Source organism: Equus caballus, chromosome 5 (assembly GCF_041296265.1).
Source record: "Equus caballus isolate H_3958 breed thoroughbred chromosome 5, TB-T2T, whole genome shotgun sequence".
NCBI classification, from domain to species: Eukaryota; Metazoa; Chordata; class Mammalia; order Perissodactyla; family Equidae; genus Equus; species Equus caballus.
Window position 1 is genome coordinate 39,898,663 of NC_091688.1, and position 22,013 is coordinate 39,920,675.

Here is a 22,013-nt window from a genome sequence, read left to right on the forward strand (position 1 = left end):
GCCCCAGGCAGCCCTGGCCAGCAGTGTCAGTGTGGTCAGCTCAGAGGTCACCCCGTTACAGCCAGGCTGGGCTAAGCCTCTCCTGTCCTCTGTCCCCATACCATTGAATGAGTCAAATTTTCACTCAGATTCTCCGCAAATTTCAACTGTCAGTCACCTAAGTAAGAAGCTCTGAGCAAAAAAGCAAAGCTCTTTATGGGAAACGTTAAATCCCCACACCCCCAATGCACATATTGCCGTTTGCCTATTGCTTGAGCCTACATGGCTTTCTCAGCGGCCACTAGTGCTAGTGATGCTCCCCACACAGGGCGTAGACTAACCTCTACAGAAACTGACAGGCTCTTAGCTGCATCACAACAGGCTTTTCCTCTAAGCTTCTGCCAGCCCTGCTCCTGCCATCACAGAGCGGCAGGGACAGAGACCTGCACACTCCTCCTGGACGCAGCCTCCGCTGTCTCAGACTCACCGCCCCTACTGAGGGTCAGGCCCTGGACTCTTCCCCCAGACTGGAGACTCTGCAACATTGAGAACTGTTGACTCCCATAACCCAGGGGAGCAGCCCCATCTTCCTAACTTGCGGGCAGTGCCTCCTTCTCCTCCCCACTGAGGCTTCCCCCTCAGCTGCCCAGGTAGCACACCCCAAGGCTGGAGCTGCAGCACTGGCCCCATGACCACGCACTGAAGGTGGTCAGGGCACTGCATACTAAACCCATTTTATGGATGTGAAACCTTAGTCCTAAGGGGTTGTGCAACCTGTGAAAGGTCACACAGCAAACCAAGGTTCAGGGTGTGGACTCTTAACAACAAACTCTGGAAAAAAGTCCCCAATATCACAGTTGCTGTCCAGAACTACTATGTGGCCTCAAGCAGGTCACCTGAGTCGAGGTTGTGTGTCCCCTAAACTGCTCTGCAGCATCCCAGACAAGAGAATATGCAACACTGGCTAGATTCCTCCACCCCCACTTAGTTATGAAGACATTACTTCAAAGACAATCCATGAGTCCTGTGGTCAGAAGCTTCTTGCATGGAGAGAAAATCTGGGCAGCTCCTCCACTGGTCACTCTCAGGGTGATGGGCAGCAAGTCTTTCAGGTCCCCCTCCCCTATGTCCCTACACCTCTTGTGAGAGCACTCTTCATGTAAGAACTGTTGGGTTATAAAAACCAATTGCTTAAGGGGGGTGGAGAGGAGGAGCCTAGAGACAGGGAACCAGCAATGCAGGTGCAGGCCAGGGACACTGCAGAGAGCCAGACAGTAGACTTTTTCATGCTGGCAAAGCATCAGGGAGTTTTTAAAAATCCAGATATCTAACCTCATTTCTACATCCAAGCCATCCTGTGCCAAGGTCTAACACACAAACAAGCACACACGCCAGCCACAGAGCCTTTGGTAAGAGTGTGCTACACACAACTACCTGATGCCAGGAACGTTTTGGAAATTAAAGGAGGGCACACCTGGATCTACAGCGGCATGATGCGTGTGTCAGGAAGGGCCAGATAGGAGAAAAATGTAGAGTTCAGTGAGCTGAGCACACAGGAAGAACGAGAGACCTGAGAGGTGACCAGGAGAATGAGGTTATTCTCTGATTCGTAGGAATCAGAAGTTCCTGCAAATTCACAGGAATTGTAGGGAATTCTCCGGACCTCCAAGTGAGTCTGTGGACGTCATGTCTATTTTATTTGAATTCCAAAGGGCAGGACACCCAGTTGAGAGAGGGTCATGTGAAGAATGCATTTATTGAATATCTACTCTATGCCAGAGGCTTTCCATGTGTTCTTTCAACTAATCCACAACATATGTTTAATTAAATCCTCAAAACACCATATTATCTAAGCATTACACGCACTATGAAGGAGCATCCTGAAAGTCCAAAGAGATTAAATAACTTGTCCAAGATCATATTTTAAATAAATGGCAGTGTGCTCACAAGCTGACAACATCATCCCAGCCGTGGACGTGCCCTAGAGGAATAGGAGAGTGTAGATTCTGAGAAATTCAAGTCACCACTGTGAAAGACCCTGGCAGGAGAGAGATTGGCCACTTTATGATGTGAGGGGAACCTGTATCCCCAGGAGGAGGGCTAGGTGTTTAGGTAAAGGAGAGTTTGGAGGACAGGGTCTGAATTATGCTCTTTTCCCTGACCACCTTGCCTGGGTGAAAGAGAAGAGCCACCTGCCCAGCCATGAGAGATTGGCAGTGGAGCAGCAGGGCAGCCCCAGAGCTGGACTGGAGATGGGGATAGAGCAGCAGGTGCACACTGGTCATCACTATCCTTTTCTTCTTTTTTCCTGCTTCTCTATAATCCAACTATTTGCTGATAAGAAAAGTTTTAATTAATATTTTTATTTAAAATACATAGAACTAAAACTTTAGAAAGTAATAACACAATAATGTTTGGTTTCAAGGGGTCATTCAGGAAGAAGTATGTAAACACTGAACAACTTTAGCCATAATTAGAAAACAATAATTTACAATGTATGTTAAAATGTGAAGAGTAGAAAAATTCCACGTAAGGACCTTCAAAACTTCTCTCCTTCACAAAGACAGTGAGAAAACTGGCCTACTTTGTAGAGAACTTTTTCAGAACAGTAGGAATTAACTAATGGCTTGTAGTATGGCTTAAGCTCAATAAGAATGGGGAGATGGTGGTGTTTTAACTTTCCTTAGTCACTTCTCTGTTCTCCAGCAGCACTTTATGCTTGAAAAATAAATGGCTGTATTCTTGGTGAACACCAGCAGCTTTGCAGCCTCCAGAGAAAGCCCTTTCAAAGCCCCATTCCCAGTAAATTGTTGTGATTTGACAGATCTGGGAGTATCCCTGAAGACGCCACTTCCTACAGAGTCTGTATTTGACTTAGCTTGGAGCTCTCCCACTGTGAATAACCTTTTACCCAGTAGAATTTTTTTTTAATCCTAAATGTAAGGGGGTTTTTTGTTGTTGTTTTTGTGTGTGTGTGTGAGGAAGATTGGCCCTGAGCCAACATCTGTTGCCATCTTCCTGGTTTTATTCTTCTCCCCAAAGCCCCAGTACACAGTTGTATATCCAAGTTGAAAGTCCTTCAAGTTCTTCTATGTGGGATTCTGCCACAACATAGCTTGAGGAGCGATGCTAAGTCTGCACTCGGGATCCGAACCAGCGAACCCTGGGCCACCAAAGCAGAGCACACAAACTTAACCACTCAGTCACAGGGCCAGCCCCTACCCAGCAGAATTTGACAAAAGCAATTACAGGCAATTGTTTAACTTTAGGGCTGCCTGAGATAGTGGATAGCAGTTGATGAAAATAGATTAATTAAAACTTTATAAGAGAAACCTGGCATATGAAATATCCACAGAAGCAATGAAAAGCTTTGACATAGTCCTGGAATTTAGAAGTCTAAGCACATGCATATGGCTGTGGGCACAACTGAAAAGGCCTGAGAAGGCCTTCAACTTTATCTATACTTAACACTGGGGCTCTTTGCAAGAAGGAATTGAAGTGTAAAGGTACAGTTGTCAAATGCCTGGCTGAGTATGGAAGATGAGACCAACACGCACACAGAGACTTTCCCTCAGCAAACACTGGGAGATTTATTGGGCCCAGGCATTTAAGGAAATCCCTGCACAATATTAGCTGACTATTAGGCTAAATGAGCAGAAATATTAGTAGCCACACACAACAAAGAATGCAAATGAGCAGAATTAATTCAGAAATGCAGCTAAAAAACAAGAAAAATTACAACAATTAGCAACAACAACAAGCCCTGGAAAGGGAAAAAGTCTGATTTTCAGAGTTGCCACATTATACTGTTTTAAATGACCAGCTTTCAACCAAAAAATAAGATATGCAAAGAAACAAGAACATATGATACATTCACAAGGGGAAAAAAACAGTATCCCTAGAAAGGCACAATCATTCGACTTACTTGACAAAGACTTTAAATCAGTTGTTTTAAATACATTCAAAGAACTAAAGGAAATCATGTATGAAGAACCAAAGTATAAGACCAATGTATCAAATAGGGAATATCAATAAAGAAATTGTAAGAAAGGACCATATAGAAATTCTGGAGTTGAAGAATATGACAACTGAACTGAAAAATTCATCGGAAGAGCTCAATAGCAGATATGAGCTGACAGAAAAATAATCAGTGAACTTTAAGACCTAAATTTAGATTATCCCCTCTGAGGAATAGAAAGAAAAAAATAAAGAACAATGAAAAGACACTCAGAGATGTATTGGACATCATCAAGCATAACATCAAATACCTAATGGATTTCTAGAAATAGAGGAGAAGAAGAAAGGAGCAGAAAAAATGAAGAAATGTTAGCAGTAATCTTCCCAAATTTTCTTTTTTAAAAACCCTCTAAACTACAGTCAAGAAACTCAATGAACTCAGAGAGATCCACATCTAGGCATATCAGAAGCAGATTACCAAAAGATAAAGACAGGTCTGGTTCAAGATAGATGTAGGAGGATCCTGAATTCACATCCTCCCATGAACACACCCAATCTACATCTACATATGAAACAATTTCCTCTGAAAAAAATCAAAAACTAGCTTAATGGCTCCTATATGTTGAGGGAAGGAGAAAAAATCCATATAGAAGTGGGTAGGAGAGGCAGAGTCACAATCTCACATAAACCCCACCTTGGCATGGCAACCCATGATCAGGAGGGAACCCACAACCCCTAACTTCTCCCTGAGGAGTGAAGGGTTTGAACCCCACAGCTGGCACCCTAACTTTTAAGACTTTCACCTCACAAACAAGCCCTAAAATATCTACATTTTGATCCAACAGGGCTTGCATCCAAGGCCATAGTGAAGTGAGAAACAGTTCTTAAAGGGCTTGTGTGTGAGGACACACATCTCACCAGAACCCAGCACAGAGACAGCCAAGTGCTCAGACTTTCTATGAAAGAGGCTTATTTGCTTATCTTAAAGCCTTGGCCTGAGGAGCATGTATCTAATTTAACACACATCTAGAGGCTTCTGAAACACTCTTCAAAGACAGAGGCCAGCAGGCGCCATCTTTGTGCTCTCCCTCAGCCTCACTCAAGGTTGCCAGTATTCCCCAGAAAGAAGCTTGTACACTCATCCAGCACCCCGATTTTTGCAGCTGCCATGCAGGGGACATCTCTAGATCATCTGGTTCTGCTGGCCAGTGAGACTCACTCTTGTGGGTCCCACAGGACTATGACAAATGTAGAAAGAGCTCTTAACCAGCTACCACCATCAGGGCACAGTGAGAAGCTATAGACTGAGGCCTGCAGTCTTTCTGTGAAAGAAGCCTATTAGCTTATCTTTATAGCTGCAGCCTGAGGGGCAGGCTTCTAAAATTAGACACACATTTAAGCGCCAACTGTAATCTTCTCCAGACAGGTTAGAGGGCAGGTGTTATCTTTGCAGTCCCCTCTACCATGCTCCAGAACTCTGGTATCTCCCAGAGAGGAGCTTATATGTGTGTCTGTTCCCAATTTTTACATCTGGTACCTAGTTTTTGTAGCTGCTGCCCCGGGTATACTCCTTGATCACCTGGCTCTGGTAGCAAGTGGGGATTGCATTCATGGTTCTCACTGGACTGTAACAATGGGAGAGACAGTTCTTGGCCTTCTACCAACCCCAGGGCACGGCACAGAGATAGTGGACTGAAAGACACCACAGTCTTTCTGTGAAAGACATCTATTTTCTATTCTTGGAACTTCAGCCAGAGGGGCAGGCTTCAGGCTTGGCACACATCTGGAGAGCTACTAAGGTGCTCTCCAGGGATGGAGGCTGGGTGGCACCATCTTTGCCCTCTCCCTCTGCCTCACTCTGGGTCTCTGGTATCTCCTGGGGGTAGCTTATGCACTTGTCTGGCACCCTGATTTTTACAGCTGCCACCCAGGGGATGCCTCTTGATCACCTGGCTCTGGTGGCTAGTGGGCCTTACACTTATGGGTCCTGCAGGACTGCTAAAAATGGAAAAACAGTTCTTAAACCAGTATCCACTCCAGGGCACAGCACAGAGACAGCAGATTGAAATGCAAGCCAGTACTTCTGTGAAAGAGGCCTATTAGCTGATCTTCATAGCTGTGACCTGAGGGGCACTCTTCTAATTAAACACACATCTAGGGGTGGACTACAAACCTCTCCAGAGACCAGGGAGGCTGGTGGGTGCCATATTTATTCTCTCCCTCTGCCCCACCCCAGGTTGTCAGTGTCTCCAAGATAAGAGCTTGTGTACGCATCTGGGACTCTGGCTTTTATGTCTGATGACCAGAGGACACACTCATAGCCTGGCTCTGGTGGTCAATGGGGCTTGTGTTCAAAGGTTTAATGAGACAGTAGCAAAGAAATAGTTGCTAACTGGCCATCACTCCAGGGCTCAGAACAGAGGGAGCAGACAGAAATGCCCAACTTTCAGTCTTTTCCTGAAAAAGGCATATTTGCATACATTAAAAGTGGTTGCCTGGGCCCTGCCCATGGCCTAGTGGTTAAGTTCAGAGTGCGCCGCACCAAGGGCCCAGGTTCAGTTTCTGGGCACAGACCTACACCACTCATCGGTGGCCATGCTGTGGCAGTGACCCACATACAAAATAGAGGAAGACTGGCACAGATGTTAGCTCAGGGAAAATCTTCCTCAAGCAAAAAGAGGAAGATGGGCAACAGATGTTTGCTTATGGCGAATCTTCCTCGGCAAAATAAAAAAAGTGGTTGCCTGAGAGTTGAGCTTCCAATCAGCCTAAATCTAGGTGCTGACCCAGATCCTCCCCTCTATGACACTGATTGGACTTGGCACAAACTCTACTACTGGGAGCACCAAGAATAGAGTAGGTTACTTGGTTGATCACAAAGGTTTGAGAGACAATCAAGAGCTAGAGCAGAGCTGAATGACAAAGTTCATCTCATCGTGATTTGGGTTTGACACCAAAAGCAAAGACAACAAAAGCAACAATAAACAAGTGGGACTACATCAAACTAAAAAGTTTCTGCACAACATAGGAAACCATCAACAAAATGAAAAGGCAACCTATGGAATGGCAGAAAATTTTGCAAATCATATATCTGATAAGGGGTTAATATCCAAAATATATAAAGAACTCGTACAACTCAATAGCAAAAAAAAAACACAAAGAATTTGATTAAAAAATGGTCAGTGGAACTAAATAGACATTTTTCCAAAGAAGATATGCTAATGGACAACAGGTACATGAAAAGGCACTCAGTATCACTAATTATTAGGGAAATGCAAATCAAAACCACAGTGAGCTATCACCTCACATCTGTTAAAATGGCTATTATCAAAAAGACAAGAAATAATAAGTGTTGGCAAGGATGTGGAGGGAAATAGTCTGGAGGTTCCTCAAAACTTAAGAATAAAACTACCATATGATCAAGCAATTCCACTTTTGGGTATTTATCCATGGGAAAAGAAAATACTAATTCAAAGAGATATATGAACTTCCACATTCGTTGCAGCATTATTTACAATAACCAAGACATGGAAGCAGCCTAAGTTTCCATCAATGGTAAAGGGATAAAGAAGATCTAGTGTATACACTAAAGAATATTATTCAACCATAAAAAAGAGGGAAGTCTTACCATATGCAACAACATAGATGAACCTTGAGGGCATTATGCTAAGTAAAATAACTCAGAGAGAGAAAGGCAAATACTGTATGATCTTACTTACATGTAGAATGTAAAACAAAGAAAAAGAACTCATCAATACAAAGAACAAATTGATGGTTGCCAGAGGCAAGGGTTGAGGGATGAATGAAATGAGTGAAGGTGGTCAAAAGGTACAAACTGGGTATAAAATAAATAAGTCTTGAGATTTAATGTACAGTATGGTGAATATAGTTAATAAAACTGTATTGTATTTTTGAAAGCTACTAAGAGAGAAGATCTTTAAAGTTCTCATCACTCACAAAATAATTGTAACTGTGTGGTGATGGGTGTTGACTAGATTTACTGTAGTGATCATTTCACAATTAATACAGATATTGTATCATATGTTGTACACCTAAAAGTAATATTACATGACAATTATATCTCAATCTAAAAAAAGACAAAGACAAACAGATTCTCGAAAGCAGAAATAGAGAAGTTATTCATCACATACAAGGGAACCCCAATTAGATTTAATTAGCTGATTTTGGAAACCACGGAGATAAGAAGGCACTTATTTGAAGTGTTGAGAGAAAAAACCTATCAAACTTAAACTTACTATCTAGCAAACCTATTCTTCAAAAGTGAAGGAGAATTAAGACATACCCAGATAAACAAAAACGGAGAATTTGTCACTAGCAGACCTGCCCTATGAGAAATACTAAAGGGCCCCATTCAGACTGAAATGAAAGCACACTAGTCAGTAAATAGAATGCATAAGAACAAGTAGGACCAGTGAAGGTCATTAAATAGATAAATAAAAAATAAAATATGAATCAAGTTTTTGTTGTTTTCCTTGTTACAGTTTTTTCTCCTAACTGACTTAAAAGAAACTTGCATAATGCAAAAATCATAAATCTTCATTAATGGGCACATGATGCTTAGAGAAAGAATTTGTATAAGAATAACAGCACAAAGCAGGATAGAACATAGCTCTATAGGATCAAAGTTTTGTTTACTATTTAAATTAAGTTGGTATTAATTTAGTTGGGATTGTAGAAATTAGGGAACTAATTTAATCCACACAAATAAAAAATATTATGAGGAAATACTGTGAACAATTGTATGAAAAAAAATTACATAAATTAGATTATGGACCAATTTCTAGGACACAACTAACAAAAGTGACTTAAGGAGAGTGACGTCAGCAACACGGCAGAGTGAGCTGTTCCCTTTGTCTCTCCCCCTTTGAACTACAACCTGACAGACAAGCATTGACCAATGGAGGAGCCCAGCACAGCACAACAGGGTGCCTGAGAGATACACACAGCTCTACATCTGAGGGTGGATTGACAGGCCTCTGGAAAGTGGTAGAGATAGGTGAGCACTCCTTGCCCTCCTCCAGCAGCCCTGTGCTTTCCAGCCTGGCACAAGCATCTCAAAAGTGGGAATGCACCACAGGGTGACTGTAGGAAGAGGGAGTGGCAGTCCTTAGCCCACTCAGGAGCACTTTTCCAGTGAAGGGGCAGCCCACCATACCCCTGTGGCCCCAAGGAGTGGCCCTGGCTCAGTCGCAGTGAGGAAGCCCCCCCCCCCACCAAGCACAGAGGTCCAGTGGGACCACAAGCAGAGACAGCAGCAGATCTATATGGGGACATGTGCATTCCAGGCCTGTGCAAGCACCTATAATACTGCTGAGTCCTTAAAGAGAGAATGCACACCAGGGTGACTATAGGAAGAGGAGGTGGTAGCCCTTAGCCCATTCGTGATCACTTTCTTGGTGCTGGGACTGCCCACCATGCCCCTGCAGCTCCAAGGAGTGCCCCTGGCTCATTCCCCACTAGAAAGCCACACCCACCAACCACAGTCTACACATGCACCCTAATGCTCTCCAGGCCAGCATAAGCACCCACACAACTTCCAGCAGGTAGGGTGGCAACAAAAACTCAGCTCCTGCTTCCCCCCAGCAGTATCAGGTAGAATCTGTGACCTGAGCTACCACAAAGGCACTGACAAAAGATTAGTTCATCAAACACCATGAGAAACTACAACAACAATTCAGAGCAGAAAGAAAATGACAATTTGCCAGAAGCCAACCCTGAAGGCACAGAAATTCACAATCTAAATGACAAGAGGATTCAAAATAGCCATCATAAAGGAACTCAACAAGTTACAAGAGAACACAGAAAGGCAGTTCAATGAGCTCAGAAACAAAATTAATGAGAGGAAGGAATACTTCACCAAAGAGATTGAAACTATTTTTAAAAATCAAATAAATTCTGGATGTGAAAAACAGAATTAATGAAATAAAAACTACCTAAAATCCTTAAGAAATAGAGCTGATATTATGGAGGAAAGAATTAGTCATTTAGAGGATAAAAATATAGACCTGCTACAGGTGGACAAGGAGACAAAACTAAGATTTTTTTTAAATGAAGGAATTCTTCAAGAAATATCTGACTCAATTAGAAAAAGCAACACAAGGATCATAGATATTCAAGAGGGAGGAGAGAGAGAAAGGAGCAGAGAGCTTGTTCAAAGAAATAATAACTGAGAACTTCCCATACCTGGAGAAGAGACCAGATTTACAAATACATGAAGCTAATAGAACGCCCAACTGCATCAATGCAAAGACCTTCTGCAAGGTATATAATAGTAAAAATGACAATAGTCAACAACAGAGAAAAAATATTGAGGGCAGCAAGGCAGAAGAAAATAACCTACATAGGAGCCCCATCAGGCTTTCAGCAGATTTCTCAGTAGAAATCCTACATTATAGGAGAGAATAGGGTGATATATTCAAAATACTGAAAGACAAAAACTTTCAGCCAAGAATACTCTATCCAGTAATATTTTCCTTCAGAGACAATAGAGAAATAAAAGCTTTCCCAGATAAACAAAAGCTGAAGGAGATTATTGCCACTAGACCTTCCCTATGAGAAATGATTAAAGATGCTCTCACACCAGAAACAAAAAGACAAAGGTCTACAAATCTTCGAGAAAGGAGATAAATAGACAAAATCAGAACACTGAAGCTCTCTATCAGAACATGGAAGCAAATATTCAATTATAATTTAAAAGACAAAAGGAAAGAAAGCATCAGAAGTAACTATAAAAATTTCAACTTATACTACAGCAAAGTAGCAGGGTATAAAATTAACGTGCATAAATCAGTAGCATTTCTATACACTAACAATAAACTAACAGAAAAAGAACTCAAGAACTCTATCCCATTCACAATCGCAACGAAAAGAATAAAATACCTTGGGATAAACTTAACCAAGGAAGTGAAGGATCTATACAATGAAAACTACAAGACTTTCTTGAAAGAAATAGGCGATGACATAAAGAGATGGAAAAACATTCCTTGTACATGGATTGGAAGAATAAACATAGTTAAAATGTCCATACTACCTAAAGCAATATACAGATTCAATGCTATCCCAATCAGAATCCCAAGAACATTCTTCACAGAAATTGAACAAACAATCCTAAAATTCATATGGGGGAACAAAAGACCGCGAATTGCTAAAGCAATCCTGAGCAAGAAAAACAAAGCCGGCGGAATCACAATCCCCGATTTCAAAACATACTACAAAGCTACAGTGATCAAAACAGCACGGTACTGGTACAAAAACAGGTCCACAGATCAATGGAACAGAATTGAAAGCCCAGAGATAAAACCACACATCTATGGACAGCTAATCTTCGACAAAGGAGCAGAGGGCCTACAATGGAGAAAAGAAAGTCTCTTCAACAAATGGTGCTGGGAAAACTGGACAGCCACATGCAAAAGATTGAAAATTGACCATTCTTTTTCACCACACACCAAAATAAACTCAAAATGGATCAAAGACCTAAAGATTAGGCCTGAGACAATAAGTCTTTTGGAAGAGAATATAGGCAGTACACTCTTTGACATCAGTTTCAAAAGAATCTTTTCGGACACTGTAACTCCTCAGTTGAGGGAAACAATAGAAAGAATAAACAAATGGGACTTCATCAGACTAAAGAGCTTCTTCAAGGCAAGGGAAAACAGAATTGAAACAAAAAAACAGCTCACTAATTGGGAAAAAATATTTACAAGCCACTTATCCGACAAAGGGTTAATCTCCATAATATACAAAGAACTCACACTGCTTAACAACAAAAAAACAAACAACCCGATCAAAAAATGGGCAGAGGACATGAACAGACATTTCTCAAAAGAAGATATGAATATGGCCAATAGACACATGAAAAGATGTTCATCATCGCTAATCATCAGGGAAATGCAAATCAAAACTACACTAAGATATCACCTTACCCCCGTTAGATTGGCAAAAACATCCAAAACCAAGAACGACAAATGTTGGAGAGGTTGTGGAGAAAGAGGAACCCTCATACACTGTTGGTGGGAATGCAAACTGGTACAGCCACTATGGAAAACAGTATGGAGATTTCTCAAAAAGTTAAAAATAGAAATACCCTATGACCCAGCCATCCCATTACTGGGTATCTATCCTAAGAACCTGATAACAGATATCTCAAGAGTCCGTTGCACCCCTATGTTCATCGCAGCATTATTTACAATAGCCAAGACGTGGAACCAGCCTACATGCCCAGAAACTGATGATTGGATAAAGAAGATGTGGTATATATACACAATGGAATACTACTCAGCCATAAAAAAAGACGAAATTGGCCCATTCACAACAACGTGGATGGACCTCGAGGGTATTATGTTAAGCGAAATAAGCCAGTCAGAGAAAGACGATCTCTATATGACTCCACTCATAGGTGGAAATTAGTATATTGAGAAGGAGATCTGATCGGTGGTTACCAGGGAAAAGGGGGGTGGGGGGAGGGTACGGAGGGGGAAGTGGTGTACCCACAACATGACTAACAAAAATGTACAACTGAAATCTCACAAGCTTGTAATCTATCATAACATTAATAAAAAAATAAATAAATAAAAAAAATACAAAAAGAAAAAAGAAAAAAAAATTTCAACTTAGTCACAAACTCACAACATTAAAAACAGAATAATTGGTAACAATAAAAACTCAGAAGGAGAAGAAGAAAGGGATGGAACCTGCTTAGATTAATGGACATAAGAGGCTATGAGAAAAGGGACTATTTCTTCTACAAGATCTTTTATACAAACCTCACAGCAATCATTAAACAAAAAATCAGAGCAGAGCCACAATTCACAAAAAGAAGAAAACCTCCTCAGAAAACCACCAAAATGAAATGGCAGTCAGAAATACAAAGGAAGAGAAACAATGGAAACATAGAACAACCAGAAAACAAGAGATAAAAAGGCAATATTAAGTCCTCATACATCAATAATCACTCTGAATGTAAATGGATTAAATTCTTCAATCAAAAGACATAGAGTAGCTAAATGTATTAAAAAAAAAAAGAGAGAGAGAGACCCAACAATATGCTGCCTCCAGGAAACGCATCTCAGCTCTAAAGACAAACATAAAGCTCAGGGTGAAGGGATGGAAGATGCTATTCCAAGCTAATGGCAAACAAAAGAAGACAGATATTGCCATACTTATATCAGACAAAGCAGACTTCCAGTCAAAAAAGACTATAAGAGACAAAGAGGGGCAGTGTATAATGATAAAAGGGACATTCCACCAAGAGGACATAACACATTAATATATACACACTGCACACAGGGGCACCAAAGAACATAAAGCAACTATTAACAGACATAAAGGGAGAAATCAACAGCAACACAATAATAGTAAAGGACCTCAACACCACACTTACATCAATGGGCAGATCATCCAGACAAAAAGTCAAGAATAAAATGAAATATTTAAACAAAACTCTTGATCAGATGGACTTAATAGATATATTTAGAGAGCATGCCATCCAAAAGTGGGAGAATACACATTCTTCTCAAGTGCACATTGGTCATTCTCAAAGATAGACCATATGTTGGGAAACAAGGCAAGCCTCAATAAATTTAAGAAGACTGAAATCATCTCAAGCATCTTTTCCAACCACAATGCTATGAAACTAGAAATCAGCTACAGGAAAAAAACTGGGAAAGTCGGAAATATGTGGAAACTAAACAACATGATACTGAAAAATCATTGGATCAATGAAGAAATCAAAGGAAGAATTTAAAAATGCCTGGACAGAAACAAAAATTAAAATACAACATACCAACTGTTATGGATGCAGCAAAAGTGGTCATAAGAGGGAAATTCATAGCAATACAGGTCCATCTCAACAAACAAGAAAAATCTCAAATAAGTAATCTTACACTTCACCTAACAGAACTAGGAAAACACGAACAAACAAAGCCCAAAGTCAGCAGGAGGGAAATAAAAATCAGAGCAGAAATAAATGAAATAGAGACTAAAAAACCAGTAGAAAGAATTAATGAAATTAAGAGCTGGTCCTTTGAGAAGATAAACAAAATTGACAACCCCTTGGCCAGATTCACCAAGAAAAAAAGAGAGAAGTCTCAAATAAATAAAATTAGAAATGAAAAAGGAGAAACTACAACAGATACTGCAGAAATACAAAAGATTGTAAGAGAATACTATGAAAAACTATATGCGCACAAATTGGATAACCTAGAAGAAATGGGTAAATTCTCAGACTCATACAACTGCCCATAACTGAATCAAGAAAAAATAGAGAGTGCCAGCCTCATGGCCGAGTGGTTAAGTTTGTGCACTCCACTTCAGCAGCCCAGGGTTTCACTGGTTTGGATCCTGGGCATGGACATGGCACTGCTCATCAAGCCATGCTGAGGCAGCATCCCACAAAGCACAACCAGAAGGATCTACAACTGGAGTATACAACTATGTACTGAAGGACTTTGGGCAGAAGAATTTAAAAAAAAAAAAAAAAAAAGATTGGCAACAGATGTTAGTTCAGGTGCCAATTTCTCAATAAATAAGAAATAGAGATTCTGAATAGACCAATCACAAGTAAAGAGATTGAAGCAGTAATCAAAAATCTCCCAAAAAACAAAAGTCCAGGACCTGATGGCTTCCCTGGAGAATTCTACCAAACATTCAAAGGAGATTTAATACCTATCCTTCTCAAAGTATTCCAAAAAATTGAAGACAATGTAGTTCTTCCTAACTCATTCTACAAGGTGAACATCACTCTGATACCAAATTCTGACAAGAACAATGCAAAAAGGGAAAATTACAGGCCAATATCACTGATGAACATAGATGCAAAAATCCTCAACAAAATATTGGCAACCGAAATACAGCAATACATTAAAAGGATTGTACACCATGATCAAGTAGAATTTATTCCAATGATGCAGGGATGGTTCAACATCCGCAAATCAATCAATGTGATACACCATGTTAACAAAATGAAAACTAAAAACCACAAAATCATCTCAATAGATGCAGAGAAAGCATGTGACAAGATCCAACAGCTATTTATGATAAAAACTCAACAAAATGGGGTAGAAGTAAATTACCCCAACATAATAAAGGCCATATATGACAAACCCACAGCCAACATCATACTTAACAATGAAAAAATGAAAGCTATCCCTCTGAGAACAGGAACAAGACAAGGATGCCCACTATCACCACTCTTATTCAACATAGTACTGGAGGTTTTGGCCAGAGCAATTAGGCAAGAGAAAGGAACAAAAGAAATCCAAATAGGGAGTGAAGAAGTGAAACTCTCACTGTTTGCAGAGGATATGATCTTATATATAGAAAACCCTAAAGTCTCCATTGGAAAACTATTAGAAATAATTAACAACTACAGTAAAGTTGCGGGGTACAAAATCAACTTACAAAAATCAGTTGCATTTCTGTACTCTAATAATGAGCTTACAGAAAGAGAACTCAAGAATACAATTCCATTTACAATCACAACAAAAAAAATAAAGTACCTAGGAATAAATTTAACCAAGGAGGTGAAGGACTTATACAATGAAAACTATAAGATATTATTGAAAGAAATAGATAATGACACAAAGAGATGAAAAGAGATTCCACACTCATGGATTGGAAGAATAAACATAGTTAACATGTCCATACTACCCAAAGCAATCTACAAATTCAATGTAATCCCAATCAGAATCCCAATGACATTCTCCACTGAAATAGAACAAAGAATCCTAAAATTCATACGGGGCAACCAAAGACCCCGAACTGCTAAAGCAATACTGAAAAAAAAGAACAAAGCTGGAGGCATCACAATCCCTGACTTCAAATGTACTACAAAGCCATAGTGATCAAAACAGCACAGTACAAAAACAGGCACACAGATCAATGGAACAGAACAGAAAACCCAGAAATAAAACCACACATACACGGACAGTTAATCTTCAACAAAGCTGCCAAGAACATACAATGGAGAAAAAACAGTCTCTTTGATAAACGGTGTTGGGAAAACCGGACAGCCACACACAAAAGAATGAAAGTAGACCATTATCTCACGCCATGCACAAAAATAAATTCAAAATGGATCAAAGACTTGAAGAGAAGTCCTGAAACCATAAAACTCAGGGAAGTCAATATAGGTAGTACACTCTTTGACATCGAACTTAAAAGGATCTTTTCGAATACCATGTCCTCTCAGACAACGGAAACGCAAGAAAAAATAAACAAGAGGGAATTCTTCAGACTAAAGAGCTTATGCAACACAAAAGAAACTAGGATCAAAACAAAGAGACAAACCACCAATTGGGAGAAAATATTTGCAAATCACATATCTGATGAGGGGTTAATCTCCATAATATATAAGGGGCTCACACAACTGAACAACAAAAAGACAAACAGCCCAGTCAAAAAATGGGCAGAGGATATGAACTGACATTTTTCCAAAGAAGACATACCAATGGCCAATAAACACACGAAAAGATGCTCAACATCACTAATTATCAGGGAAATGCAAATCAAAACTACACTAAGATACCACCTTATGCCTGTTAAATTGGCTAAAATCATTAAGACTAAAAATAGCAAATGTTGGAGAGGGTATAGAGAAAAGGAAACCCTCATACACTGCTGGTGGGAATGCAAACTGGTGCAGCCACTATGGAAAACAGTATGGAGATTCCTCAAAAAACTAAAAATAGAAATACCAAATGACCCAGCTATCCTGCTACTGGGATAGTGAAATTGAACAACTTGAAATCAACAATCCAAAGTAACGTATGTGCCTCTATGTTCGTTGAAGCACTATTCACAATAGCCAAGACACAGAAACAATCCAAGTGCCCATTAACTGATGATTGTATAAAGAAAATGTGGTGTATATATACACATAGGAATACTACTCAGCCATAAAAAAAGAAAAAAATCATCCCATTTGCAACAACATGGATGGACCCAGAGGGAATTATGCTAAGCAAAATAAGCAAGACTCAGAAAGACAAATACCAGATGATTTCACTCATATGTGGAATATAAACAAACACATGGACAAAGAAAACAGTTCAGTGGCTACCAGAGGAAGGGGGGTGGGGGTGGGCACAGAGGGTGAAGAGGAGCACTCATGTGGTGACAGACAGGAAATAAGGTACAGGGGCCGGCCCCGTGGCCGAGTGGTTAAGTTCGTGCACTCCGCTGCAGCGGCCCAGGGTTTCACTGGTTCGGATCCTGGGCTCGGACATGATACCGCTCATCAGGCCACGTTGAGGCAGTGTCCCACATGCCACAACTAAAAGGACCTGCAACTAAGATATACAAATATGTACCAGGGGGGATTTGGGGAGATAAAGCAGGAAAAAAAAAAAAAAAAAAAAGATTGGCAACAGTTGTTAGCTCAGGAGCCAATCATTAAAAAAAAAAAGTATCAAAAAAGTGAAATACAATCTAGAGAATGGGACAAAATAATTGGAAATCATGCATCTGTTAAGGGTCTAATATCCAGAATACATAGCCAGCCCTGGTGATCTAGTGGTTAAGATTCAGCGCTCTCACTTCTGTGGCCCAGGTTAATTTTCCTGTCAGGGAACCACATCCTCCACTGAACTCTTTTTTTTTTTTTTCTGATTTATCTTGAAATTGAAATTATACAAATTGAAATTATACAACATATGTTCTACAACCTCAATGAAATGAAATTAGAAATCAACAACAACATGAAATTTGGCAAACTCACTAATACATGGAGAATACATAACACGCTCTTCAACAACCAAACAGTAAGAGAAGACATCACAAGGGAATTAGAATCTACTTTCAATTCTGTACCACACCTTCTTTATAAATTCATCCATTGATGGGCACTTACGTTGTTTCTGTGTCTCGGCTATTGTAAATAATGCTTCAACTAACAGAGGAGTGCATATATTCTTTTGAATTAGTGTTTTCGCATTTTTTTTATAAATACCCAGAAGTGGCATAGCTGGATCATACATTAGTTCTATGCTTAATTTTTTGAGCATTCTCCATACTGTTTTCCATAGCGGCTGCACCAATTTACATTCCCACCAACAGTGTATGAGGGTTCCCTTTTCTTCACATCTTCTCCAACACTTGTTATTTCTTGTCTTTAATAATAGCCATTCTAACAGGCATGAGGTGATATCTCACTGTGGTTTTGATTTGCATTTCCCTAATAGTTAGTGATATTCAACATCTTTTCATGTTCCTGTTGGTCACTTGTATGTCTTCTTTGGAAAAATTGCTAATTAAGATCTGCTGCCCATTTTCTAATCAGGTTGTTTGTTTTGTTGTTGTTGAGTTGTATGAGTTCTTATATATTTTGGATATTAACCCCTTATCAGATGCATGATTTGTAAATATCTTCTCCCTATCAGTAGGTTGCCTTTTCATTTGTTGATGGTTTTCTTTGCTGTCCAGAAGTTTTTTAGTTTGATGTAGTCTGATTTGTTTATTTTTGCTTTTGTTTCCCTTGCCTGAGGAGACATATTCAAAAACATACTGCTAAGACCAATGTCAGAGAGCGTACTGCCTATGTTTTCTTCTAGGACTTTCATGTTTTCAGGTCTTGTATTCAAGTCGTTAATTTGTTTTGAGTTAATTTTTATATATGGTGTAAGACAGTGGTCTAGTTTCATTCTTTTGCACATAACTCTCTACTAATCGTTTTATATACTCTACCATCTTCTATTTCCTTGATGATCTTCTCTCTAGATTTTCTATCCATTACTAAAATTGGGGTATTGAAGTCTCCAACTATTACCGTTGAATTGTGTACTTCTACCTTCTATTCTGTCACTTTTTGCCTCCTGTATTTTGGGACTCTGTTTGTAGGTTCATATAGGTTTATAATTGTTATATCGTCTCGCTGGATAGACCATATTATCATTATAAAATATACTTCTTTGCCTCTACTAATAATTTTTGTCCTAAAGTCTGTTTTGTCTGAAATCAGTATATCTACTCTAACTCTTTTAGTTATTATTTGCATGGCATATCGTTTCCCATCCTTTTGTTTTCAGCCTATTTGTATCTTTGAATCTAAAGTATGCCCCTGTTGGCAGCATATACATGGATCGTGTGTTTTATTTTATTTATTCTGCCAATCTCTGTCTTTCAATTAGAACTATTAATCCTTTTACATTGAATGTAATTATTAACATAAAATTTAGCTCTGCCTCTTGTAAGATTTACATCTGCCATTTTTCTATTAATTGTCTATATATCTTATGTATTTTTGTGTCCCTATTCTGCCATTACTATCTTCTTCATGTCAGTTATTTTCTATTGTATTGCTGTATTTTCTTGTCATTTCTTTTACTATATATTTTTCCATCATTTTCTAACTGCTTGCTCTGCAGATTACCATTTACATATTAATTTATAGATATCTAGTTTGTATTAATATCAACTTAAAATAAATATTAATACTATTTTACCATATACAATATTTATACAGCAGAATTCAATTAAAGCCTGAATTTAAGATCAACATATCAAAACTAATAGGCCATAATATATCACTTGTAACCAAATAGAAATATAATTGAAGGAAAAACGTTGTAATTCACAGGAGTCAAATAACGACTGTGATTAAGTATAAGAAATGTTTTGCCTTAACTGAAACCTGCCTCTCCCCTTGCAGATCATTATCTCCCCCTGAACTCCCCTGAACCTCTCAAGAAGAGAATGATCTCTTTATCATACCCACATACCTTAGGATAGAGAGGTGGTCCAGCCTTCCTTGCTTCTCCCTATTGTAGCCAGGTCACAATTCCTCCACCACTTATTCATCCCCAAATACTCTGAGGATATATCTGGCTATATTACACACAAACTGCCACATCACGGTCACCTATCAACCATGCTCCTGATCACCTGTCAACAAAGACAGGATCAGATATTTTCTTCAGCCAAATTCCTGCACTCAGCATGACATCAGTATCCATGTATGTGTGAATTAGGATGCTTGACTAGAAGCAATAGAATGCCTCAGCTGTGATACAGCAGTCAAGAAGCCACCATCAGCACTGCTGGCTGCAGAGCTATGTCTGACCTGCTAGATACACATTAGTAAAAAATCAATATGCAACAATTTGTCTCCCAATACCCATGGATTTAATGCTGCAGAAAACCCAGTAACTCCATAACTCCATAACTCCTTAACACAGAAACAGCAGAAACAGCAAAGGGATGGGGACCACCCTGTGGCTGAGTTCTTAAGTTCAAGAGCTCTATTTCTGCAGCCTGGGTTTTACCAGTTCCGATCCTGGGCACGGGCATGGCACTGCTCATCAAGTCATGCTGAGGCAGCATCCCACATAGCACAACCAGAAGGACCCACAACCAGAATACACAACTATGTACTGCGGGGTTTGGGAAGAAAAAGAAGAAAAAACAAGTAGATTGGCAACAGATGTTAGATCAGGTGCCAATCTTTAAAAAAAAAAAAAAAGTAAAGTAAAAAAAAAAGCAAAGGGATGTCTTCTGTCTCACTTCCACCCTTCAAACCCACCTATGAAAATAACACTCAATCACACCCAGAACCCTAGCTGCAAGAGAGCCTGCAAAATGTGGGTTAGCTCTCCTGCTCCTGCAGTACAGGAATCCCACTGAGCACCTGCATACCATATCCACCACCATTTCTTCACCACCCTGCTAAAATTCCATGGGTCAACTCATAAACACTCATGCTCCCTACAAAATCACTAACCTCCCAGACAACACCATTATAAATTCACAATATCTAGCTTCAAACAATCTTTAACACGACTCAGTAATCAGTCATGTGCATGACAGCTATTTAAATATAAATAATATAAATTTATAATAGCTTAAATATTTATTTTTATATAAATAATATAAATTTGTAATATCTAGCACTTGTGTTCTTGCTATGCGACATAAACTTATAATCATTCTGAGTGCTTTAATTCATTTAATCCTCATAAATATTCAGTGAGATAGGTATCATTACCCCTACTTTCCAGATTAGAAAAATGAGACATGGAAAGACTAAGCCATTTGTTCAAGTCCGTATAGCTTGGAATTATCAGAACCAGGATTCAAATACAAGTCGTTTGGCTCCAAAGCTCCGCTTTTTTCATCCTTCTGCTGACTGTCTCTCACATTCAAAAACATCCACCAGCTATGCACTAAATAATGTTCCCCCAAAATTCATGTATTGAAGCCCTAAGTGCCAATGTGTGAGATTACTGCCATGAGACAGATCTCTCTCTCTCTCTCTCTCTTTCTCTCTCTCTCTCTCTCTCTCTCAATCTCTCTCTACATGTGAAGATACAGGGGAAAGGTGACCATTTGTAAGCCAGGAAGTGATTGCAAGTGAGGACACGATCTCTCACCAGAACCCAACAATGCTGGCACTCTGATCTGAGATTTCCAGCCTTTGGAACTGTGGGCAAATTAATTTCTGTTGATTAAGCCATCTTCTATATTATTTTGTTTACTTTTTTATGGCAGATGAGCAGACTAAGACACCATGCTACCTTATCACTCTTGTCAAATGACAGGGCCTCCTATTTCTCAGGGAAAAATAGACAGCAGAAAGGTAGGATTTCAATTTCCTACCACCAAACTTTTAATTGACCTGCATTCATTTATGTCTGTCCTAACTTTCTCTCCTGTCCCCTTGGAAGACATTGAGCTCCTAGTGTCTAAAGTTAGTACCTTCATCACTGTACTTCAAGTCCCTCCTCCTCACACCTTTTCAGGAACTTGGCTTTCTAATGTATTTCCTCTTTCTTTGGTATGCTCCACTGATCCATCTCTGCACACTCCTTTGGTGCATCCCATAATTGTTCTCAGTACTCTGTCTTCTTAACATCCCCCTTACCCTCACACCCCCAACTGTTGCCCTATGTCTCCCTCCTCCACATCACAGTCACACTTCTACCTTTCTCCAAGACACTCCCTCCTTGCCTTCCTCTCCTAGTGCTCAGAACATCATCAGGTGACCTCTCCAGCAGTTGACGTTATTGACCTCTCCCTCCTTCTTAAAACACTCTCTTCCTTTGGTTTCCTTGATGTCATACTCTCCT